The sequence below is a fragment of the Urocitellus parryii genome, chromosome 9 (assembly GCF_045843805.1).
Source record: "Urocitellus parryii isolate mUroPar1 chromosome 9, mUroPar1.hap1, whole genome shotgun sequence".
Classification (NCBI taxonomy): Eukaryota; Metazoa; Chordata; class Mammalia; order Rodentia; family Sciuridae; genus Urocitellus; species Urocitellus parryii.
Genome location: NC_135539.1, coordinates 52901127 through 52926156, shown reverse-complemented (window position 1 = coordinate 52926156; position 25030 = coordinate 52901127). Strand labels below are relative to the sequence as shown.

Genomic DNA, 25030 nt, shown 5'->3' with positions numbered 1-25030 from the left:
CCAACGTGGTACATTCCCCTGAAAGCTCATAATCAAACAGGCTGCTGCACTAATGGTCTGCTGACCCGAAATGGTGCTGCCCAGGCTCTCCTGGGTGGACCCTGAGAAACGCATTAGCTGTGCATCTCTCCCATGTGAAACTTCTGGGTCCTTATGGATACGGTTCAGCAAATATAGTTGTTTAATGCAGCTACATTTGCCCAACCAACATCAGCATGTTAGTGCAATAGAATGTATTACACTCCGTCATGCTGGCACTTTCTCCATCTGTTTACATTTAGAATGGGACTCACTGCCAAAGATTAGGAATCCCAGTGCCCACAATTCAGAAAACACAGGCCAAGGGGTAGAAATAAAAACAAATTGGAAACTACTTGTTGCTGGCTGATTTAATTGGATTCAGACAGACTAGGAATTTTTTCTTAGTCTTTCTAAGAAGGACTTTAGTGGCAGGAAACCTGAATGGCCTCCACATAGTCCCTCCCCGAAGCTACCACCTTAAATCTGGGCTAACTTCTCCACCACTACTGCAAACTCTTCAAGGCAGGTGAAGACATGCATTTATTAAGCTAGAAAACTAAGAAAAATAACATGCTGATGTTGGTTGGGCAAATGTAGCTGCATTAAACAAATATATTTGCTGAACCCTATCCATAATAAATGCCAATCCGTTAAATAAATAAATGAGTTACAGTTTGATTTTATGGTGGTTTCCAAATATGCTTCCAAGTTCTTTAACTTGCATTGAGAGATCAAGTCTACAACTCTTAAAAGTGGATGGATTTGTGATTGTTTCCACCATCCTATTTTAGTAGAAGTGGCACTATATGATTCCAAAGCTAAACTATAAAAGCCAGCCCATTTGATCAACACTTGTCGTTGTCGTCTTCTTCTTCTTCTTCTTCTTCTTCTTTTTATTAATAGTCATCCTAAGTCTCATGATACTTTTGATTTACGTTTCCTGAATAATGAATGACAATGAGCATTTTGTCATATACTCTGATAGCCATTTGTATGAATGTGGAGAAATTACTTGTGCCCTGGAATGGGAACATAAAATTGTATAGCCACTATGGAGAATGATATAGAGTTTCTTCATAAATTTTTTAAAAATAAAACTGACATATGATTCATCAATCCCACTTCTTGATGTATACACAAAATAATTGTAATCAGGATCTCAAAGAGATATCTGCACTCCCAATATTCATTTTAGCATTATTCACAATAACTAAGATGTGGAAACAACCCAGGGTCCCTCGACAGAATGGATAAAGAAAATATGGGATACATACACACACAAACACACACACACACACAATGGAATATGATTCAGTCTTTGAGAAGAAAGAAATTTTTCCATTTGTGACAATTCGGTTGAACCTAGAGGATGTTATGCTAATTGAAGTCAGTCAGTTAAGGAAGGACAGATACTGCATGGTTCCACTTATCTGAAGTATCTAATATAGTCAAACCCAGAGAAGCAGAGAATATGATAGCAGTTTCCAGGAACTGGAGATGGGAAAAATGGGTATAAAGTTTCAGTTATTCTAGATGAATAAGTTTTGAGATCTGTTGCACAACATGGTACTTATAGTGAACAGTACGATGTTGTACATTTCAAAAATTTGTGAAGAGGGTAGATCTCATGTTAAGCATTATTATAAAAGGGAGGAGAGGCACAAGGAAACTGAAGGAGACACTAAATATGTTTATTGCCTTAACTGTAACAAACATCACAGATGTCCCTATGTGCTCAAACTCATCAAATTACATACATTAAATATGTGTAGTTTTTTTGTATAACCATTATACCTCAATAACTTTCTTAGAAAATCAGACCAAAAAGGTAGTCTTATGATATTTATAAATAAGTGTTTATAAATCCATACAACTTTCATAGTTACTCTTAGGGCTCTGAGCAATAATGGAAGATGTCATCAACCACCCTGAGATGGCCATCTTGGAGAAAACTTGAGCAATAAGGTATGACACACAGGGAGAGAGAGGCCCAATATGACCCTAGGCATTTGACACATCAGTGAAGAAACCTACAGGTGACTCCAACCCCTTTATGTAAGTGACCCTCAGCCTTTTGGTCTTCCCAACTGAAGCACCAGTCACTGTGGAGCAGTGATAAGCCATTCCCTCCATGCTCTGTATGAACTGCTGAGCCACAGAATCCACCAGCTTATTGTATACCTATATATGACAAAAGACAAATGTAACCTTCTTCAAGTTTGAAAGCAATAGAGCCTATGCTACCTATCCCAGTCTCATTAATAGCAACCCCCATGCTCAGGAAATTGATCTTAAAATAACTTAAATTTCCTCTTCAGTTGAAACCCATAACTTTTTTATTTACATCTGGAGACAAGGATAGCAGCTGGTTCCCACTCTCCCTTTATCAGAGACTTTGCATAGTTGAAGATATTAAGTAACTAGCTTTTCAGCCTTTTCTTCTGTGGGTCAAGCACTCTGAAATCTTTGCAGATTCTTTAATCTCTAAAAGAGAATTTTGTATTTGTCACTCTCTAAAAACAGATGTCAACAGCTTTTGGAGAGACAAAAGACATGGTCACATAATAAGAGCTTTAGATGAAAATGACAATCCTTTCTGCATTAAAGGCACTTTATGGTATGCAAAGTATTTTCACCTGTATTATCTTTGGATGCCATAACTACCCAATGACATGAATGAGTAACATACTTATTCATACTTATTAAAGTTAAGATGCTTTCTCAGAATCATACTTGCTAATGGCTGAGCTAACATTAGAAAATAAACCTCCTAGAATTGCAAGTATATGGACAAAGACAGAAAGAAAATTGAAATAAATAAGATCAGCTGATGTGTTTGAATGGTGAATTATTTTCTCTTCAATGTTCCTTGATTATAATTTTGCTTATTCAATAAACAAAATCAGAACTTCTTAAAGAAAAGAAATACTGGTTCTTTATAAAGCATTTGGGCAGTGTTGAAATATTTTGAAATATGTAATTTTAAACATAAATAACTCAGATTGTAGGCACAACAGAAAACTACACAGCAAATTTTCTTCTCACCGCTGTCATTGACTTTAATTTTTCGAGTTCTAGAAAATGGTGGAAAATCTGTTGTGGTATAGAAATAAAAATATATTTGAGTAGTACTGTGTTGGCCTTAAACATGTGGATGCATTTGTACTTAAACATCAATTACAAAGGCATTCTATGCATGAATCATGTAATTAGGCCCTAAAGATGCACCAGAATTTTATGGATACTATGTAACATCTTCATCAACAAGCCACCTGAAGACAAGTTTCACTTTTGTCCAATCCTATGGCAATAATATCAAGTTAAGGCATACTGGTCTATGAAGTAGGTATGAATTCACATTTATTCCCCACGTCAGACCTGGTGGGTATAACAAAAGCAAACAGCTAGACACAATGTATATATTTATATGTCCTAAAAGGAAGCAAGGAAGGCTGGGGTTGTGGCTCAGCGGTAGAGTGCTCACCTAGCACAGGCGGGACCCGGGTTCGATCCTCAGCACCACATATAAATAAAGGCATTGTGTTGTGTCCATCTGCACCTAATATATATATATATATATTAAAATATATATTTTTTAAAAAAAAAGGAAGCAAGGGAGGACAGAGTTTTGATGAACCTAAGAAACAAGTAATAGGATGGAGTATAAAGTGAATAAGATTGGCAGTTATTTCTGCTTGGTAAAGCGAAGCTACATTCTCAGGAGCATAACTGTCAATGGCCAAAATGAGACTAGAAGGCAAAGAGTGGAAAGAACGACTGAAGTCCATGCCATTAAGAAAGAGCAGAGATTCCCATTTGTTTCCACAGCATTCCATAAAGAATGTCCCATGGAAACCCACCTTTGAATCTCTGGTGCAGTAGAGAAGTCCAGAATTGACATGTTTAATCAGTATCCCAGGAAATTCTGAGGCACACTAAAATATGTGTGTTCATTCACACTGTCTACTCAACAACTCAAAAAGTTACAAAATATATCAACCAGGCAAGGTGGCACATGCCTGTAATCCCAGCATGAGGCAGGATAATGAGGATCACAAGTTCTAGGCCAGCAATTTAGGGAGACACTGTCTCAAAATAAATTAAAAAGTGCTGGGGATGTAGCTCAGTGATAAAGTGCCTGCAGGTTAAATCCCCAATATAGTGCCCCACCAAAAAAGAGGCAGCTGGATACCAGGGTGCCATATTGAATCACAGAAACTTATACAAACTTTGGACCCGATGATTTTATAGTGGTCTCTGAATCTCTCAGATTGATTTACAATGTGTCTGGGGCAATAAGTATATAGCCCATTTATATCAAAATCAAGCGGTATTCTAATTGGCAAAAACAACAACACATACCAGTTCTTGTGAAGGCGACTGCCACCAGCTACCCTGCTGCAGTGGAAAGGATGTGGGCACAAACCATTCAGACTTGGGTGTGTCACTTGAGACCAGGCCAGCGCCAACAAAACACCATGTTTTCCTCCACCCTTTCCGACTGCCCCAAGACTGGCACAGCGCTTACTAAGATCGAAAGTAACACATGCCTATCTAGGGACCAACAGTTTTTTCTAGAGGGGTGAGTGAGGTGCCAGACAGAGAGATGCCACCAGAGATAAATTTTATAACCCCAAACCAGATACTTCAGCTGTCCAATGTGCTATACATCTGACCCTTACCCTTATGTTCTGCCAGACCACAATGCAACAAGTGACAAGGGCACATTTACCATCAAGTCCTGATCACAAATCCTTGTAATCTTAATTTGTCATTCCAAAATATATGAAGAATCAGGCATGGTGATATACACCTATAATCTCATCTACTAGGGAGGATGAGGCCGGAGGATTGCAAATTCAAGGCCAGCCTTAGCAATTTAGCAAGACTGTCTCAAAAACAAAAAAAAAAAAAAAAAAAGGTACTAGGGAAAGCTTAAAACTCCATTGAGTTCACTCCCCAGTACCATTTGTTTTTTTAAAGTGCTTCCAAAATGCAAAGATACTCTTCCTAGGCCACAAAGGCTTCTTTTGCTTAATGGTGTTTTAGAAATAAATTGGCAATGAGAAGCACCACATTGTTATGGAGCTATTGTCAGTTGGTTTCATCTATCAATTTATCAGTGTCATTTAGTAAGAAATAGCCTCCAGTTTAGAGATGACGCTCCATACATAACAGGAAGGATTTGAGTGTTCCTCATCTGCCAGCATATTACATAATAGAACATGTCACCAGGTCTCAAATGAGGCAGCCAGCCTCAGTAGGTAGGTGACACTGAAGCCAATATGTGCTTAGACAAAAAAAAAAAAAAAAAAAAAAAAAGATTCAATGCCTTCAGAATGTGGGATGCAAAATGAGATTCTGTGGGAGTCAGGGGTCAATGGCAGAAGAGTGAAAGAGAGAGATCTGTCAGCTCCCAGGCTCTTGGCAATTTGTTCTCAGTTATTGAATAGTCGAGAGGGAACACTGAAGGATGAAACACCAATACCCCAAAGCACTTGATCATATTCACCATTTGGCCAGATTTTCTGTCCATTTCCACCTTTCCCACCTTCCTTCCTTGAGCTGCAGAACAGACCTAATTAGCTGGTTTGATTATCACTTATCAACTTTCACTGGGATAAACAGCAGTTAGGCAGTGGTAGGGACAGGAATCCTGTTTGTGAAGTCCCAGTTAACCCTCAAGCAGATCATATCCCTAATGAATCAACAGCAAACAAAGGCTGATGATTTTTATTCAGGGTTCCAGCATAGAATGTGGGAACTCTTGAGTTTTCTTTCTAACTCTGGATCGAGGCTGAATGACCTAAAGCCATTCAGTTAACCTCGCTGTATCTCGGTCTTCTGAAAAATGAGGCTAATGGATCTGGCATACAGCAGAAAAGTACTGGGGAGGAATAATGACTAAAAATGACTATGAAGCCCTTTGCAAATATCAAAGTGGTGATGAAGCAATAATGAGCTTTGACCAGAAGCCATGTGTTCCATGGGGGAGCTGCTTTAATTGCTCCTGTTCATTATTAAACTGATGTCATGAGAGTGGAAGAGGTGCTTTGGTGGTCTTAGGCTGTGGTGTGAGCTTGAGCAGATATGCAATACTGCCCTCTATCGGCACTCAACATATTAATAAGCCACAGCGGCTAGATTCATTTTCCTCATCTGCATGTCTTTGCACATCACACCGGAGACCCAGAGAGCTTGTGAGCAAGGGCCTGTGACCGGACCGCTCAGCAGAGGGCTTTTGCTTCACAGAATGTGGTACGTGTCCATTAGAAAGCTGCTGAGTGGAAATCTTATTCCCTGGGATTTTAAACAGCCACATTTTCTAGTATTTGACATCAATGGGACATTTAGCAAATGGAGTGCCAGATGGAGCTCCTGGCTCTATTTTCTGTAAGACACTTGAGAGTTGGAACCCTCTGGATGTTTGTATTTGATAGGATTGCTCACCGTAGGGCTGGCCATGGCTCAATGGACATGGGGCATTCTGCAGGCCTCTGAGGTCAGGGAGCATTGGGACACACAGAACAAAGTGGCAGCTCTACCCACACAAAAGCTTTCCAAGCACCAGTATTCTGGGTAATTCACTTTAACATTCACTCCCTCACTCCTCACGTTATCTGAATTTCTTACAAGCCACATGCAAGAATGCAGATAACACTTTCCCAAGCATGGTTTTCCTTTTGGCCTTTGGGCCTTTTAAGCCTCTAAATTAAGGCAGGACAGAACTTGGTGACACTGTCTTGGAGATCAGAAAACTAAGGCTTGGAACAGCGAGGAATTGACTCATAGTTACACAGTATCATCACATACATACAGGAAAGCCTGTATTAAAATTGAAAGTTTTTTCTAGAACATTTAAGTGCATTCCACCCTTCTCTGTATGACTACAGGTAAATATATAAATCATTTTAGTTATTTGATGTTAATAATTCACTTTCATGTGGATCACAGAATTTAAGATTATAGTTCCTCAAAATTTCTTTATTACTCTCTGTATTTATGATGGCTCACAGTACATCTTAGAGACGACATTTTGAATTTTTGATATGTTCAAAGTTGTCCTGCAATTATGCTGAAGATATCTGATACTAATCTAGTCAATGAAATAATGATTCTGTGAGAAAGAATATTTGAATTTCTCCTTCCCATCAAGTTGCCAATGTCTCTGGTATTCTGGCAGGTAGATATCATGCTGCTTTATCAAATTGGTGTGAGGTAGAGCGGACGTTGTTCTTTTTCTATGATCATATGCAAAGGCTATCTAAAATTCTAGTTTTGTGATTCACTGCTGAGGATTTTGACCTTATATATACAATAACCAGAAAGTGTTTAGACCTCAAACTGCTGGTCCTTCTGTAGTTTGTGGGCTGTTATTTTTACAGGTGTTTTCCTCAGTTCCTACCTTAATTAAGGTCAGGAGAGTTCATGGGAAATGAAACTGTGTTTCCTCTCTTTCCCTCCTCCCTGCACGGTTGATTTGAATTATAAGCCCACAGATGCGCTCTACCGATCAACAACTGAGTTGTTTACCACCACAACCAGGAGATGCAATGATTAACTGTTGTTTGCAGGCTTCAGAAAAAAAAAAGTTTTCTCATAAAGATATGGGGAGATGATCTGTGTAGCTGACACATTCTACCTTTGTCTTAAATTTACTAGTAATACAGTGGCACCTGCTTCCTAACTGAAATGATAAAACCAGTCTCAGGCTGCTGCTACCCAGGAATCTGCAGTATTGGCCCACTTTAATATGATTCCCCACATACCAAACAAACTAAACTGCTCTCTTCTTTTTCTTTTTCAAAATAAAACATTTATACTTTATGAGCCTTTCAACAAAAACCCATAAAGAATATTTGTTTTCTTTTCCAGTCAAGCTAATAATGATCATCACAAAACAAAATCTTTTCCGTTTATATTTATTAAGCTTCCCCTGGCTCCCTTTCATTGAGAGAAGCATTTGAGAACAGGTTCAACAAATCTCAGCTTCAGAGGAGTTTTAGAAAACACCTGTTCCAAACTTCCAACTAATACAGAAATCCATTCTTTTTCTAATATTTTCACTATCAAAAAGTCCCTCTCTGTAAAAGGTTGTCAATTCCAACTCAAAGGGCTCTAAAAGAAGAATCAAAAGGAAAAGCCATTGTTTCACTGGATTTTGTGTCTTAGGGAGTGTTAATTTTAGATATATTCACAAGTAAAAGAATAATGAGCATGCCATTCAAAATTAGGCCATTGCTATGAAATAATGGCACCACAGACAGAAACTGAGAGATTTGATCAGCCTTGTCAATTGTGAAAAGAGAAGTCTTACATAAGGAGCCTTGGCCAGCCCCCAAGCAGAGCCTTTTACATGCTTGGTGATCATCTCCATAACAGTGGTGGAATGTGACATTTTGGTCAAACACAAGCACAGAATACCATGTAGCATATATCCAAATTAAGTGAATCACTAGCAAATACGTCCTTAAAGTCTACAAAAACAAACCACAGGATAGTAACAGAAGAAAGTGACGACAGACGAGTTATAACATACAGCTAGCCAATTTCTGAACATGGTCCTTTGGCTGACTAGACTTGGACATGGGAAGAATTATGTTGCTCAATTTACAACTTATTAAAGAGAGAGAGAGAAGTCGTTGATACAGATCGCTGGTTCTATATCAAAGAAGACTATGAGATGTGATACTACTGAGCTTCTATTGAGCAAACTGTCAAGCAGTACTTAACTCACTTTTTTTCCATACCTAATCATTAGAAAAGAATGAATTTTCAAAAGGTTAAAAAAAAGACAATATTCTTAGTAAGCCGTGGCTTTGCTCACTTATTATCTGCAAAAGCTTAGACATGCTGATAGAATCGGTTTCATTCCTTAGGCAAGGCAGTAATTACTTTTTCACATGGTGCTCGTGCTCTGCAGTCAGTTGCCCACGACGTGCCGAATTGGAATGCCTTTGTTGGGGGCAGGGGGAAAGGGTGGAACTGGAAGTTTATTATAAGTTTTATGCTGGTAGATGAAATCTTCCTCCAAAATATACCACAAAAATTACTTTGGATTTACCAGAAGAAACACATGGTACCTACATAAAGCATGAATACTTTTAACCGTAAGCCCCAGGCTAGGGATTTAGTTCAGTGGTAGAGTATTTATTAAATACTTGCAAAGACTGGGTTTTATATTTTTAAAAATTTTTAAAGTAAGTCCCAAAATAGGAACCAGAAGTGTCAAGCATCAGAAGAAAAGCATCATCTTGGCCTCAGTGCACTTTGAGTTTAACTTTTACGACACTGTGAATGAAAGTGTGTTCTCTATTACTTTTGGGTGGTGCAGTGGAAGAGAGTGGACTTGTGTCATGGTCACTGTGTGGCTCTTAAGCAAGTGTGCCTGATTTTGGATAACCTCGCAGAGGCCTCCATGTGCCCTCTCTACAGAAAGAAAAAGGCTGGAATCAACTCTTCTCCCAGATTCAGTCCTTATACTCTACGATTTTAACTTCTTGGATGAAAAATATCCCACATAGCAGTAGAGAACAAAAGACATCAGAAAAGTCTCATGAGCCTGTGGTCCACAGAGGGCTCCAGGATCATATGTTTTAGAAGAGGTATAGGAGGTTAGTGTTCTGACTCCCATGTGGGTGTGAATTAATCATCCTATCACTGAGTCATCTGTGACCTTAGAGAACTCTCTTAAATCCCTTTCATTTTTATGAATTCATAAGTAGCAATAAGCTTTCCAATAAACCCCCTGTCCCATAAGATCTCATTTATAAAAATTAATTAAAGAACATCTTAAGGTTTCTACTCCATGAAAGTAAATTTTCTAAAAATAAAGATGCTACTAATATTTACTTTTAAAACAGCAACAGGGACCTAAAAACCTCTGGTACTGTCATATAAATTAATTTCCCCACAAAAAAGAATATTTTGAGTACACTGTGACTCATTGCTTAATTACCACTTTTCTTTGCAACCATGATCTTTCTCATTTTTTCTCCTCTGAATTTACAAGCTGTGTATCAGAATAAGTCACCAGCTTGAACCATTTCCTTTTCTTCGCCAAAGGATTTCACATGGCCAGCTGGAATTTCCTTTATTTAAGATGCTTGAAAAATCTGGAATGGTCTCACTGGTTTATTTCTAAAGTGGGGGTGTCCAACCAAGAGCCCAAACTGACATTGTGCCTAGAGGGTCTCCTCAGCATGGCAGTAATTTATACTTCACATATGAAAAGTAAATGCCAAACAGTTGTTCTGTGTATACAGAGCAAAATGTCATAGAATATCAAATGTTGAGGTAGCAATACCCAGACATATTTCAAAAATTGGGTAAAGGTCCCAGCACATCTCTAGAATATAGCTATGTGCATGGTGGGTGACCACTGGGCTTTCACTGGTCATCAACGAAAAGCTCATTGGAATAGACCATGGAAGGCCCCACTGCACTTTACAAGACTCTTTAGCAACTATGTGGTTTCTTTCCTTCAGTTTGAATCAACTCATCAATTCACATGGAGGACCCTTTCATGTGGAATTTTAATATTTCAGGGTAATAAATTATGTCTCTCATTAACATTAGCAGAACAAGATATGAAGCTACTGATGATTTTTTAATTTGATACTAATTGTAACATAACTATTTTTCATCTTTAAAAATCTAATCACAAATATAGACCAGAAAATAGATGATTCAGGCCTCTAGTTGTTTTCAATACATTCTACAGGGGAATTTTTAGCTAATTTCCCAGAGGTGCACAACACTGAAAAATATTTCTCAGTACTATTTTTAGGAATAAGTCCAAACATTTTTCTGTGACCCTGAGTTAACTGAGCTATTTCTGGACCTGAACTATAAATCTGAAAATTGCAGCCTAGGGGACCCCAAGGAGACCTTCCCATTAAGACCTGCTCTCTTCAGAAGTGAAGGGGCAGAACTCCAGAACGTGGAAGTGTTCAGAGACAAGCCAAAATCATGTTAGACCTAGGATGCAAAAAGGAAGTTAAAGAAAGAAAATTTCTGGTTTTGCTCTGGAAATGGGAAGCATGAGAAGTGATTGACTCTGAGTCTTCAAGCTTGTGGAGGACCTTGACACACAGGCGGCGACTTTGAAGAGATGGACTCTGCCTCCCTAAGGATGTGTCAGGAGAAAACAGACACAAATTGCCAACACCACTGGGGGCTTATGTTAGGCACCAGGAAACATTTCCTGACAGTGAACGCTGTTAAACCCTGGAATGAGGCTCCCAGGGAGCATGGGCAATCTCCATTCTTGGCAGGTTTAGAAATTAGATAGATTCTTATCTGCTGGAATTAAAGCTATGGGGAGAAAACTGGACAACCTTGAGAGACCCCTTTCAAGTATAAGTGTCTCTACACCCCTGTGGTTGGAGGAAAGGAACTAATGCAAAATATGAAGAAGGATCTCAACTGACATTTCCTTTTTCTATCAAAATGATAATTTTCTTTTTTTCTTAAAAGATGTGTATCCTGAAGAAATCATTATTTTCTATTTGCCTTTGATAAAAATAGTGCCAACCACTTCTGGTTGTGTGAGTGTGTGTGTGTGTGTGTGTGCATGTGTGTGTGTGTGTGTGTGCGCGCGCGTGTTTCCAGAAGCCCCTAGCAGAGTTGACAAAAAGTTCTGGCAATGACTGCCACAGTTCAAAATGAGTCAGAATGAGTTCTCCAAGAAGGTTTTCATTAAGGGGGGCATGAGAAGGCAAAACCACTCAGGGACATGGCATGCAAAAACCATGGGATGTTGGTCTATGTAGTTTTTAAAAAGAAGGGGGGGGGGAAGGAAACTTGAGTTTTTGTCTAGAAGCCACTTGAGGGATTTGGTCGCTGCTGATCCACATGTTCTGAGTGTTGGGAAAGGCTACCCTTGTATTCAATCAAGATACTTCTAAGAAAATTGCATGAGTTTCTTATAAGCTTCCGGATAAGAGCTGGGTATAGCTGTTTTGCAGCAAAACACGTGGTTTTCACACATGTTGCTGAGGAGATCACAGGATTTTTCCACTTGACAAGAACATCTTGGGAGGAGAACCAAGAAAGAAATTTGAATCTCTCTGCAGACTTCTTTTTCCACGAAGGTTAATCTTAGCCCAGATGTGATCTGCCCCCGCTCAGCCAGTTCCCATGCTTTCAGAGCATTGACACCATATAGAAAAGGAGACCCTTACTGCAGAAAGTGGTCCAGCCGTTCCAGTAAGTCAGTACAGGAATCCATTTTGTCTCTTTTAAAATACAGAGTTAATAGTGACTTCAAAATCGTTTCAACAGCCCTTTCTTAAGGAAGCTGAAGCAAGTGCCCTTAGGGAGTACTTATTATCTGTTCTCTGTTGGTTGTTGTTTGGGGTACAATATGTAGTTTTCCCCTGGCAGCAGGAAAATTATGTTATGGAAGGAAGGACATCATTCTGCCTGGCTCGAAATGCATTTCCCAAGAGATCTCAAACTGAGGCTGTGTTGATAAAACACACTACATAGAGGAGAGAAAATATTTTTCCTTTTCTGTTTTATTTTCCTCCCTTCTTTTCTTTCTTTCTTCTTTCCTTCCTTTTATTTTCCCTTTCTAATCTCTTGGCTATACATTGTTGAAAGAGATAAAATAAATATAAAAATAAAATAGAGAAGAAAATTGAACCCCTAACTTAATATAGGCAGCCTCTGTCTGTGTAGTGAATGAGCTAAATTATAGCAATTTCTACATAACTATTTCGTTCCCACACAGAAATTGGCCCATCTGTAGATTGGAGCACCTGGCTGCAGTTGAGCCAATTTAACTTCTTCAGAATGGTACATATACAGAATTGGGGATGTGGCTCAGTGAGAGGGCACGTGCTTAGCATGCCTAATACCCTGGGTTCCATCCCCAGCACCAAAAACAAAACCAAACAAATTAACAAAAGAAAACTTTAAAACTTTAGTTGTAAGCTCAATACAACTGTGTTGTAAATAAGAACATATTGATAGGGTTGTGGTTGTACCTCAGTGGTAGAGCACTTGCCTAGTATGTATGAGGCACTGGGTTCAATCCTCAGCACCACATAAAAATAAATGAATAAAATAAAGGTATAAAAAGTGCAATAACAGTTTTTCAAAAGGTAGTTGATCCGCCTTCATAAAAAAAAATTGATTACATCCCAATAGAACTAGGTATACTGCCTTCGTTGACCTTCCTAGCTCTCAAAAGTTATATTTTGGATACTCTTGCTTCTCCCTTCTAATGGGCTTCACTGGATTATTTATTGTGCTTACTGGTAACCACAAACCATTTCAAGATTCCATCCCTAAAGTCCCTTTCATTTCAGGTGGTTTTAAAGCTAATCTATTTGTTCTCCATTCAGAAAGATAGCACCCAGTTATCTGTGATTGGAATACTCTGTGAACTGACCCAGCTTTAGAAATAAGAGCAATGAAACAAAATCTTAGTCACATCCTGTAAAAACAAGCTCCTCTTACATAAACTTTTTCCATTTGGTCCTCTGAGACCCTGGAATAAGTAGAGGAACGTGGCTAAGCATTGAACTCTAGCATACTTGTATTTAAACTTCAGTTATGAGTGTCTGAACTATATGACTCTAAACTAATAGCTTACCCTCTCTGAGCCTCAGGTTTGTTATCTCTTAAATGCGGGTTCAAGTATCTTCCTCACACGGTTATTGTGAAGATTAACTGAGATGATAAATAGGAGACATGTGGTACAGAGTATATATCTGGTGCAATTGGTATCCTTTGGCCCATTGTTAAAGCTATATCCCCACCCCAAATTTACATGAAGACCCATAAGGAAATTGGAAAGAAGATTTGAAAGAGGACCAAAGAGACTGGACATAAAGCCAAGAAGTTAGTCCTCTTCCATCTGTCTTCCAGACTTCTTTCTCTACCTCCTGGGTATTCTGCGTGGGTTCCCAGATGCAGAAGTTGGTTTTACTTCTGAAACTTGCAACCGTCATTAAAGTAATTCAATTGTTCTGCTCTTCCCTTCCAGAAGAATTAAGAATAGCAATGACCAGATGCTCTCCTAGCCAGTTCCCACATTACCGCCTTCCCTATTCTCTAAAAAAAAAGTGACCTTCTGACCTGATCCAACTGTAAGGCTGTTGTGAACTTCCTGGGCCAGGGTCGCCTGGGGTCAGGTACATTAATAGCCATCCCATCCTCCGAATCTTCCTGGGAATTGTAAAAAACCACCCAGCTCCATGATAATGAGCTTTAAGGGCCCTCCTTCCCATTTCCAAAAGACTTTGGGCTTTATACCCAGTGAAGCTGCATTACACTTGGCTTTCAACTCTGTCAATGTATCATACACTATTCTGCAATCTGGGAATTTATTAAATCTTCTATTTCTACAAAACACCTCTCCTTGATAAAATTGCTCATTAAAACTAAGTCCTTCTTGGGGAAAAATTTCAAAGTTTCCAAAATAGTTAGTATTTATTGGAGACACACTTCTTGAAAGCAAATGAAAGAAAATACCAAAAGAAAAAGAAACAGAGACCTCAATGGATCAGTGATGCATTTGTTTCCTTGCCTCTGCTTAGGGATACTTCAACAGGGAACAAAGCATAGAGAGCGCACTGAGAACTAATTGAGTGAGTCAAGTTTCAAGCAGCTAGCACAAACCGTGTTTGATTTAGAGTTCCAACTGCATCTATCCCCTAAAACGAAGTGAAACCTAAAAATTCAAGGTATTCCTGCAAACAAACGCTTCAACTAGAAGAATGAAATTTGGGGGGCCAAGTGCGACTGGAGTACCATTCAGCAGGGGCACATTTTCAAGAGGGGAAAATGGTAACAAGTGACAAGGATCTGAGGTTTATGGGGTTTAGCAGGGCCAGGTCATGGGAGGAGTTGATCAGTTACTTTTGGTGGGCTTACTTTCAGGGGACAAGGGGATTATGACAGATAAGGGAGATTGTGACAGGACAGATTCCTGAGGTCGCTTTTTCCCTCAGGGTTTTGTAGGTCTCCATTTCTCTCACTTCTTGGCCAACATGGTTCTAAGAGCATGAACTAAATCAATCCTTCCAACATTATATAAAGCAGTGCTTTTCATACAAACAAGGGAAACTGAGTACTTGAAGGTCACAGACTTACTGATTGGTAAATTTGGGAGCAAATTCAGGCTATCTGAGTACTCTGTTATCCTGCCAGGCAGTTACTGTTTGTAGGGGACTCTGCTTTAGTGTTTTTAGAAAAATTAAAACATAAAGAACACGGTTTTGGTTGAGTTTTTTCCCCTTAAGGATAAGGATAAGACCACTTCACTTCTAAAGTACACCTAGCATTTAATTTTAACAAATGCAAAATTGAAAAAAATTCTAAATTTTTCAATGATTTTTCTTTTCTCTTTGAGCCAAATTACCATAATATCTGTTTCCAGAAGCCCTCTTCCCCAAATTTGAAGAACTCCTAGAGTGATGTCTAATCATAATTAGAAGCATTTTTCTTTGCTGTGATAGCTATTCAACTGTCACACAGATTTCAGCTCCAGAACAGTGGGTTCCAGTGCTGTACTACTTTGAGAAAACTAGTATGGGAATTGGATGGAAAATGTTAAGATTCTGTCAAGTTTGAAAATCAATTTTAGAATCTTTCCAGACATTCTCTGGGTCTTGTTGGTTGAGCAGCGAGGATCTGAGTACTATCCTTGTGAGTCACACCAGTTCTCTAGGCCAGTCTAGTGTCTGATCCTTGGGACAGTAACTGATGCAAATAAATCTTCATTGATAATTCTAACATTCTGAAAGTTGCCTGTAGAAGAAAGCAGTCCTTGATTCCAATAAATAATGAATATTTATTATAAATAAGCTGATATCTGCAGTGTTGAATTTTGAATTTAATATGGTGCTAGCCATCAGCTTGACTTTAGCTGGTTAAAAACCCACTCCAAAGGGTTGAGGTTGTAGCTCAGTGGTAAAGCACTTGCCTAGCACATGAGAGGCCCTGGATTTAATCTTCAGCACCACATTAAATAAATAGATAATGTTCAGGCATCTCCAACTACAACTGTATCAGGAGCAAGGTTAAGGTCTGTCCTGTGTGTACAGATTGAATGAGTTGTTTTATTCCTCTTATAATCTTTTTTGGAGTCTTTTGTGTGTGTGTGTGTGTGTGTGTGTGTGTGTGTGTGTGTGTGTGTGTTTTGCAGTGCTGTAGATTTAACCCAGAGCCTTATGCATGCTCAGCAGGCAGCCCACCACCACTGAGCTATAATATCAGCCCACTTTCTCTGGTTTTAAAGGTCATATATATTCATTGTAGAAAAGTTGTAAAATAATAAATAACCAAGCTATAAATACTATATTCTATATGTAATAGATATTGGTGAATATAATACTAAAATGTGTACACACATATGTATTAGACCATATAACATAATTATTTAATAATAACCTGCTATTATCAAATAACAGTATATTGTGAATATTTTTCCATGTTATTAAATGTTCTGTTCCATTATTCTGACTGGCCCATATTCTATCACATAAACATGCCATAATCTTATACCACAAACATTATTAATAGATGTGTTAGTTATCTATTAATGTAAAATAAATCACCCCAAAACTTAGCTGCTTAGAACAGTAAGCATTTATTATTGCATAGCTTCTGTGGGTCATAGCTTAGTTGGTCCTTTGGCTCCAGATGCTTCCCAAGGCTGCCCAGGTTTTGGCAGAGACTACCATCATCTCAAGTTTCAAGCAGCAACACCTGCTTCCTGGTTCACTTGTGGTTATTGGCAGGCTTGAAGTCCTCACTAACTTTTGTTTGGAGATATCAATTTTTTTCATGTGGTCCTTTCCATATGTTTGTTTCAAATGTAGTAAGTTGTTTTCTGCACAGTGAGGATTCAAGAGAGAATGTGAGAAAGGGCACCCCAAATGGAAAGCACAGTCTTTTGGACTGACATATTCTGTTTGGTAAAAGTTGTGAGACTAGTTCACACTCAAGTGGAGAGAAATCCACAAACACCTAAGGTCAGTAGGAACCATGGAGGGTCTTATGACATACACATGTATATATAATTCAAATATTAATGATAGGGCAATATTCTTTTTAGTATCTTAGAGGAAATGTAAAGTTGAAATCTACAAATGCATGTTGTTTCAGACTTTGAATGAAAATACAGCAAAACTTGTCATGTCCAATTTTTCAAGTCAGATCACAATTTGAGCCAGGAAAAAAAAATATCCTAGACACTGACTATTTTGTCACATTTTATCTGTGTGGTGTTGAATTTAAAGAAACAAATTCCACACCAGTTCATTTTCATGCTCTCCCTATACAAAGCATAACCTCACCCAGCTCACACCTTTACCACCTCATTAGAAATAACAACAGGGGCATGGCCACCCTAGGCCTGGCATCCAGCTTCTCCATGGCCCAGAAGCAGCTCAGTTTTCCAGTCTTCTCACCTCACAGTTTCTAGAGTTCACAACCAACCCTTAAAATGGTGCCTTTGTATCCTCTTCCTTTCCACTTACCTGAGTTTGGCCCTTATTAACACAAACTTCCTTCCTACCAACCTCCCTTTCTGATGGCCCAGTGATCACTCAAGGTTGTGCTATGACTGAAAGACTCCAGAATTTAGAAAACTGAAAGAGTACAACTCAAGACAAGGAAGACAAAAAAAAAAAAAAAAAAGAAACATCAATTCTGGCTCATGGAGCAACAGTAGCATGTCCAACGCCATCTTTGAAGAGGCACTGAGCTTAAAAAAGACATGAGATTAAAATAAATTAATCATATTAAAATAAATGGAAAACAAACAAAAACAGTAAAGTCTGAGTGAGGCTCAAGAATTAGGAAAACAAAAATCAAAGAATAAAATATTCAGGGCCAAGATCAAGGACCAAACCTGACTTGAAATGCCGGGTCCATGAGAGAGAACAAACCCCAGTCATAATGGAGAAGACCTGCTAGCTACAAAAGAACGTGTATCTGAATGTCACCTATGTAATCAGCCACATGTTTCTATTCGCTCTAATAAGATAAAAGCTTGGTTCCTTGCAGCACAATCTAAATTGCTGAAGTGAAAAATCTCTTTCAAATCCAAAATGAAAATGATAAAAATTCATCTATGAAGGGTCCAGGCATAGAGGTGTGAATTGCATAACCAGCACCAGGGAACCCCCAACAAGCTGTGACTCATGCCCTTCTCCTGTCACTTCCTTTGCAACACTGAGTCCATCAACACTGAGGCACAAATGACCGCACACAACTATGGGGAAGTGACCAAACAGCCTCTCAGTCTATCACTTAGAAAAAACAGTGACAACTTAAATGCTGGTTAGGTACAACTACCATATGCAATCATGGGTGCTCACAAGTGCCTTAGCTTCTCCCCAGTTCAGCCCCTCCCCAGTTCCATGATTTCTTAGTGAGCAGTGTCCAGATACCTGGACACATAAGACAATTAGGTTTAGCCTGAGGACTGAAGAAGTCCTGGAGATGGTCCCCAAAGCTAAATGACATTTTTAAAAGACTTTCCCAAGCCCTTCACAGCTATAGGACAGGGTTCTCCACCCTACTTACATTTATTGCTGCGTTCTATTTTTTTTTTTTTTTTTTTTGGCAATAGGTTGGGCGTTGTAAGAAAATCAAAGAGGAATGGACTATAGTCCTGATCCTCACAGTGCTTACAACCTTTCTGGTGAAACAAAAATGTTAACCTTGAAAATGAAGTAGCATATGCTGCCAAGTGTGATTAAGTACTAAATGAGTGGGTGATCGATCAGCAGCAGGTCATGATGTTAATCTACACTCTGCTCTGCCAGCTATAGCACAGTGCACAGTGACATGAGTCAGAATGTCAGGTGACTGGTACTGAAAATGACCGGAGGCACTTATATGTGCATAATCAGCTACAACAAAATGGGGAGGGGGAAGTGAGGCAGGAGGGGAAGAACTCCATTCCCTTCCATCTCCCAGCTACAGGATGCTATGCCTTGACTTCCCCTGACTACAGTCCTTTGTTGAGTAGGAGCCTCTCATCTCTTTCCATCCCCCACTTCATTAGAGGGAGGAAGTGTATTCAAGCTCTTTTTAATTTTGTTCTCAGTGCCTTTCAGTTCGGCTTCTTGGCTTGTTCCATCTCAGGCTCATTAAAGATGATTTAAAATATTTTACCTTACCTCTTTATTCATTTGGTTCTTTAAAGTTTCCCTTCCCCACTTGTGTTTTATTATCACCTCTACATTCTAATCATGTTCCCAGCTGCAAATATCATCACACAACCTTGTTTTAGCAATAGGTTTCTTTTTCTTTTATCCTCTAATTGGAATTTACCTTCAAAATCTTCCAGGACTCTTTGCCTGCACACTCCTAGTTTTATTATCAGCCTTCCCTATGATTCACACCCTCTCATGTTAAATCTTTCTCCCTTCAGGAAGCCAAACACTAGCTTTTTATTTAGGTTTCTCTATTCAGTTACTCATTTCTTAGAAAGATCTGTTTTAGAAACTAACATTCACCACAAAAAGCAGAGCCCAAGTTGTGATAAAAACCAGCTAATTTCTATAGAATGAGATTAGATAGAATTCCCCTTGATTCTACCATGTAATAGATACCTAGGAAGGAGGGTTGAAAGTAACAGGAACAATTTCTGTTTTAAAAAAATAAACTTAGACCTGATTTTTTAAAGTGCCCTATGTGCCCCCCCTTTCTTTCTTTCTTCTTCTCTCTCTATTTCTCTCTCTCATTTTCTAGTGCTAGAGATTGATCCCAGAGTCTAACACATATGCTAAACACACACTCTATCACTAAGCTATATACACACCCCAGCCCCCTTTTTAAAAATCTAAGAAATTAAAAATAGAAATTTTGTTTGTTCCATGATTTCTTAGTGAGCAGTGTCCAGATGGCAAGAACAATTGACGATTGAACTCAGTAGAAAAAGAAAGGCAAGTACCAGCATGTCGGCCCATAACTCAAGGAAAGCACAGATGACTGTCACAAAGAGAAACCATCTCAGAAACAACGAGGAACTTGTCCCTGCCCCGCAGGCCAAGTGCCTTCCAGGAGTAGTGATGACCAGGACAGGCTGCAGGGGCAACAAAGAAGGAGTTGATCCTTCTCAGTTATTCTGTAGGAATTTTTTAATTGCTGAGGGGAAAAAAGGAGGAGTGTAGGGGTAGCCAAGAATCTATCCTGAAGAGGCAACCCACTGCATTTGGAATGAACCATTCCTAAGGGCAGGGGTGGGAGGGCAGGCCTGTGAAGTGACTTCTAAGACATTTCACAGAACAACCAGCTGTAACTGGTTAACCACTGTAAACAATTTCCCTTTAAGAATGGTGTGAACTCAGAAGGAAAATAGAGTGCTTGAAAGGTGTGTAAGTCATAGAAGAAAATTCCTATGTACTCTAAAGGGAGGAATGAAGAGCCCTACATTAGAGGGAAATAGCATGAACTATTGAATGATGATGTCAACCCCTTCTGAAAGTTTTCTGAACTAAATATAGTAGGGCTTTGTATCTAACCGTATCATTCGTGCCTTTTATGGCCACACTAACCTGGCCTCCACTTATGTCATGGAATCAGCAGGCATTGTTGGCCTTCCGAAATCTGTTGTCAGCTGATTAGATTCTTTCTTGAACATTAAAATCCTAGAGTTTGGTCAACAGATACAATGCTACAGATAGGAAGAATAAGGTCTGGTGCTCTAAAATGCAGCAGGGTAGATATAATAAAAATAATGCAGTGTATTTTTACCTATCAAATAAGAATTAGAACAAGGATTTGGAATGCACTCATCATAATGATTGAAGTTTAAGTAATGAATATGCTAATTATCCTGAGTTGATCATTGCCCAACATATACCATATATATAAGAATCAAAATATCACACTGTAACTTTTAAATATGTACAAATGTGATGTGTCTACCAAAAAACAAAAAAATTTAAATAAAATTATAGAGAAACCCTTACTCTTGTGTGTGGTTGCTTGATAAATAAGTAAAAATGACTGGATTCCTCATCAATATCACAAACCAAGCAGAATTTCATTTTGTCCCTACATGATATTTTGATAGAGTGTGCTTAGGGTTCTTAGGAATACAGTTATTTTACTGAAGTGTATGCAAAACTCCAAAAATGCATCACTAATCTTGGCATTCAGCCACAAATCACCTGGGTTCTTACAGATGGACAGGGAGTATCAAGAGATGAGGTTACAAAGAAGCAGGAGACCACAGAATAAGGACTGAAAGAAGATGTCATTTAAGAAGCAGAAGTAGAGTACAAAACTCTGCAATGTGCTGGGCACACTTTTTATTCCAGCAGCTAAGGAGGCTGAGACAGGAAGATTGCTAGTTCAAAGCCAGACTCAGCAAGTTAACAAGATCCTAAGCAACTCAGTAAGACCCTATCTCTAAATAAAATACAAAAAAAAAGGGATGGGGATATGGTTCAATGGTCAAGTGTCCCTGAGTTCAATCCCTGGTACAAAAATAAATAAATAAATAAATGTTTACCAATTGTATAATATTCCAGGCAAGCAGTTAGCAATGAGATTTAAAACAAAGAAAGAGGTGTTCAGGGGTGGAAAAGTTTGAATGAAAATCCCTATGCATTGTTGTCACAGACTGGAAAAAAATATTTGCAAAATATGTTTGTATCTGAAAACATGTTTGTATCTGAAAGCACATAAATAACCAAAAAGAATGTTCAAAATCACAAATCATCAGGGAAATGTAAATCAAAACCACAATGAGATAACATCTCATCACAGGTAGAATGGCTATTATCAAAAGGCATAAAAACAACAAATACTGGCAGGAACAGGGAGAAAGGGGAGCTTATACACTGTGAGAATGTAAGTACAGCCACTATGGAAACCAATTTACAGGTTTAACAAACTATTTTTAGTTTGTTGAGGAACCTATAAAACCACCATATAATCTAACATCTCACTATGAGATATAATGTCCAAAGGAAATGAACTCAGTACACATACACATACACATATAAAAAGATAGCTGTATTCCCATGTTTATTGCATCACTATTCAAAATAACTGAGAAATGGAATCAATCTAGGTATTCATCAATAGATGAATAGATTTTTTTAAATGTGGTATGTATATAATAAAGGAATATGATTTGTCCATTAAAAAGAATGAAATCATATCACTTGTAGCCACCTGGATGGAAGTGGAGGATACTATGTTAAGTGAAATAAGGTAGATATGGAAAGATAAATATCATGTTCTCACTCATTTATGGAAGCAAAAAAAGATAATCACACAGAAATAGAAAGTAGAGATAACTAGATTCTAGGAAGAGAAGGGGTAACTATAGTATACTGCATTAATCACACATTTAAGAAATAACTAGAGAAGCAGAAACCAGAGTCCCAGAACCCGTTGGGTGGGTGTCATGGCTGGGATCACCACCACCAAGGCAGAGAAGTGCAAGGTCCAGGTTCTGCAGCCACAGGCCAGTGATGGCAGAGGAAAGAGCAGAACACTTCCAACAGAAAGCAGAGGGTACAAGGCGGGCCTGGGAACAGGCTGAGACTGTGGTGGCCTCCTTGAATTGTAGGATCCAGCTGGTTGAAGAGGAGCTGGATCATGCTCAGGAGCTTCTAGCTGCTGCCCTGCAAAAGCCGGGGGCGGTAGGATGACAGTAAGAGAGGTATGAAGATTAGTGCAAACCAGGCCCTAGAAGATGAAGGAAAGATGGAACTCCAGGAAATCTAATTCAAAGAAGCTACGCACTTCCCAGAAGAAACAGACTGGAAGTGTGAAGAGGAGGCTGGTAAGTTAGTGATTACTGAAGAAGACTTGGATGGCTCAGAGGAACAAGCTGAGCTGGAAGTCCTGTTGCCAGAAGATGGGTGAGCATCAACTGATGGACCAGAACCCAAAGTGTCTGAGCGCTACCGAAGAAAAGTATTCTCAAAAAGAAGACAAATATGAGGGTGAAATAGAAATTCTTACTGATAAACTCAAGGAGGCCAAGACCCATGCTGAGTTTGCTGAAAGATCAGCAGCCAAACTGGAAAAGACAATTGATGATTTGAAAGATAAGCTGAAATGCACCAGAGGGGAGCATCTCTGTAACCCAAGGACTCTGGACCAGAGCTCCCCAGTCCTGCCCTGCTATTGTTCCTTCCTCTATTCCTGACTCAACCTGAGGCCAGCCAGCCTTGGCCTCAAGGTGACCTATCACTTCTCTCTTGTCTTTTTCACCAAATTGTCTCTGCCTCTTTCCAGAGATTCCAGCTGGGCTAGAGCCTGAGCAGCTTTGGGAATAACATTTAAAGGAATGTGAGCAAAATGTGAAGTGTCTTTAAAAGCATGTTGTGATGTACACATTTTGTAATTACTTTCTGTTGCTATAGCAACCATTAGTAAAACATTCTGAATAATTCCACAGCTCTGAATCTAATTCCTTTTTCACTTTTGGAAGGTAACTTTTCAGCCTAATCCATATTTGCCTTCTCCACTAGAGGAAGAAAAAGAGGTGTGGGCCTGCTTTGCTGACAGTTGGAGCCCAGGGAAAGGCTCCATGGTGGGAATCCTCAATGCTCAGTACAAAGCACCTGCCAAACCAGAAAAGTGATTCCGAGAAAACCAAAACCAAAATCTGTGCATTTTAGGATTGGTTTATTTTTTTCTTCTAGTTCTAAGGTATCTTTGGACAAGTATTATTTTTTATTATCTTTGGACAAGTATTATTTTTTACTTTTTTCATTAGTTATACCCAAATTAAGATGCTGAGACCTCTGAGACTTGTTTATCTCTTTGTTCGTCATGGGGCTGGGAATTGAACCCAGGGCTCTAGACCATATCCTCAGCCTGGAGTCGAAATTTTTGTCCTATCTCTTACCTGCTTCCCAGCTGTTCACAGAATGATAATGGACCCCTTAATCTTGAAGTGATGACTTAATTGCTCTCCTGCCTTTTTGAAAGAAAGAAAATTCTGTTTTGGCTGGAGCTATATAAAACTCATCTCCTCACCCTTGCTGGTCTGAAGCGGCTGTCTTTAAGAGTATCACATCATTGTGTATCAGTCAGTGATGGAAAAATCTGGAAAAATGCATGTGCAAATTTTGTTTACATTATAGACTATTTTGAAACTTTTCTTCTTTGAGGTTGGGGTACCTCGCCACCTCACCTGGCTGTGAGTGTTCTCTATAGTCTGGGCTGGCAGTGTGCTGATCTTTCAATATTTCTTTCCCCATCCAATTCCCACTTTTAGGTGAGGTTTGTGCAATGTCTGTTAGGTGTACAACCTTCAGTTTATTAGCTTAAAATGTATTATTTTTTGTTGGGGACTCTCTGGGGACATTTGAGAGAAAGAGAAACCAATAGTGCAACTGTTTTAACACTGAATATTGATGAGTGTCTTTTTGAAATAGAGAAACAGTTCCTCCAAAAATAACTAAATAAATGTTTGAATCTTCCCAAAACATTGAAATGATAATATTTGAGAAGATGGAAATGCTAATTATTCTGATTGGATCCTTAAGTGTTCTATCTATGTATTGAAATATCACACTGTACCCCGTGAATATGTACAATTATTATGTAGCAATTAAAATAAGAATAAGAAAAATAATCTAGAATACAGAAAGAGTATTTATAATTCAGTAAGACAAATTATCCAATTTTTAAAAATTATTTCAACACACACCTCACCGAAGATGATATACAGGTAGCATTTAGGTACATGAGAAGACTGTGACTAATCATCAAGGAATGCAAATAAAAATCACAATGAGATGTCACTGCCATCACTGAGATGGCTAAAATTTAAAATATGACATACAAAGTGATCAGAAGTGTGGAGAAACTAAAACTATCACATACCACTGGCATGAATGTAAAATGGTGACTTTGAAAATCAGCTCAATAGTTTCTTATGTTGATACACCCACCTAAACCAGATGATTTGTAGACAAACATTTATAGTAGCTTTATTTGCAAAATAGCTGAAACTAGAAAGAATCCAGTGACCATCAATAAGTCAGTGGATAAACAATAGAAAGGA

The 25030-nt window shown here is 38.7% G+C and overlaps 1 long non-coding RNA gene and 1 pseudogene across 1 annotated transcript in view; one reads left to right on the top strand and one right to left on the bottom strand.

The window, feature by feature from the left end:
* The window catches only part of LOC113194185 (uncharacterized), a 168275-nt gene that overhangs the window by 24993 nt on the left and 118252 nt on the right, over positions 1–25030 (bottom strand). The gene's annotated exons all lie outside the window — the stretch shown is intronic.
* On the top strand, positions 22412–23161 carry LOC113194182 (uncharacterized; annotated as a pseudogene).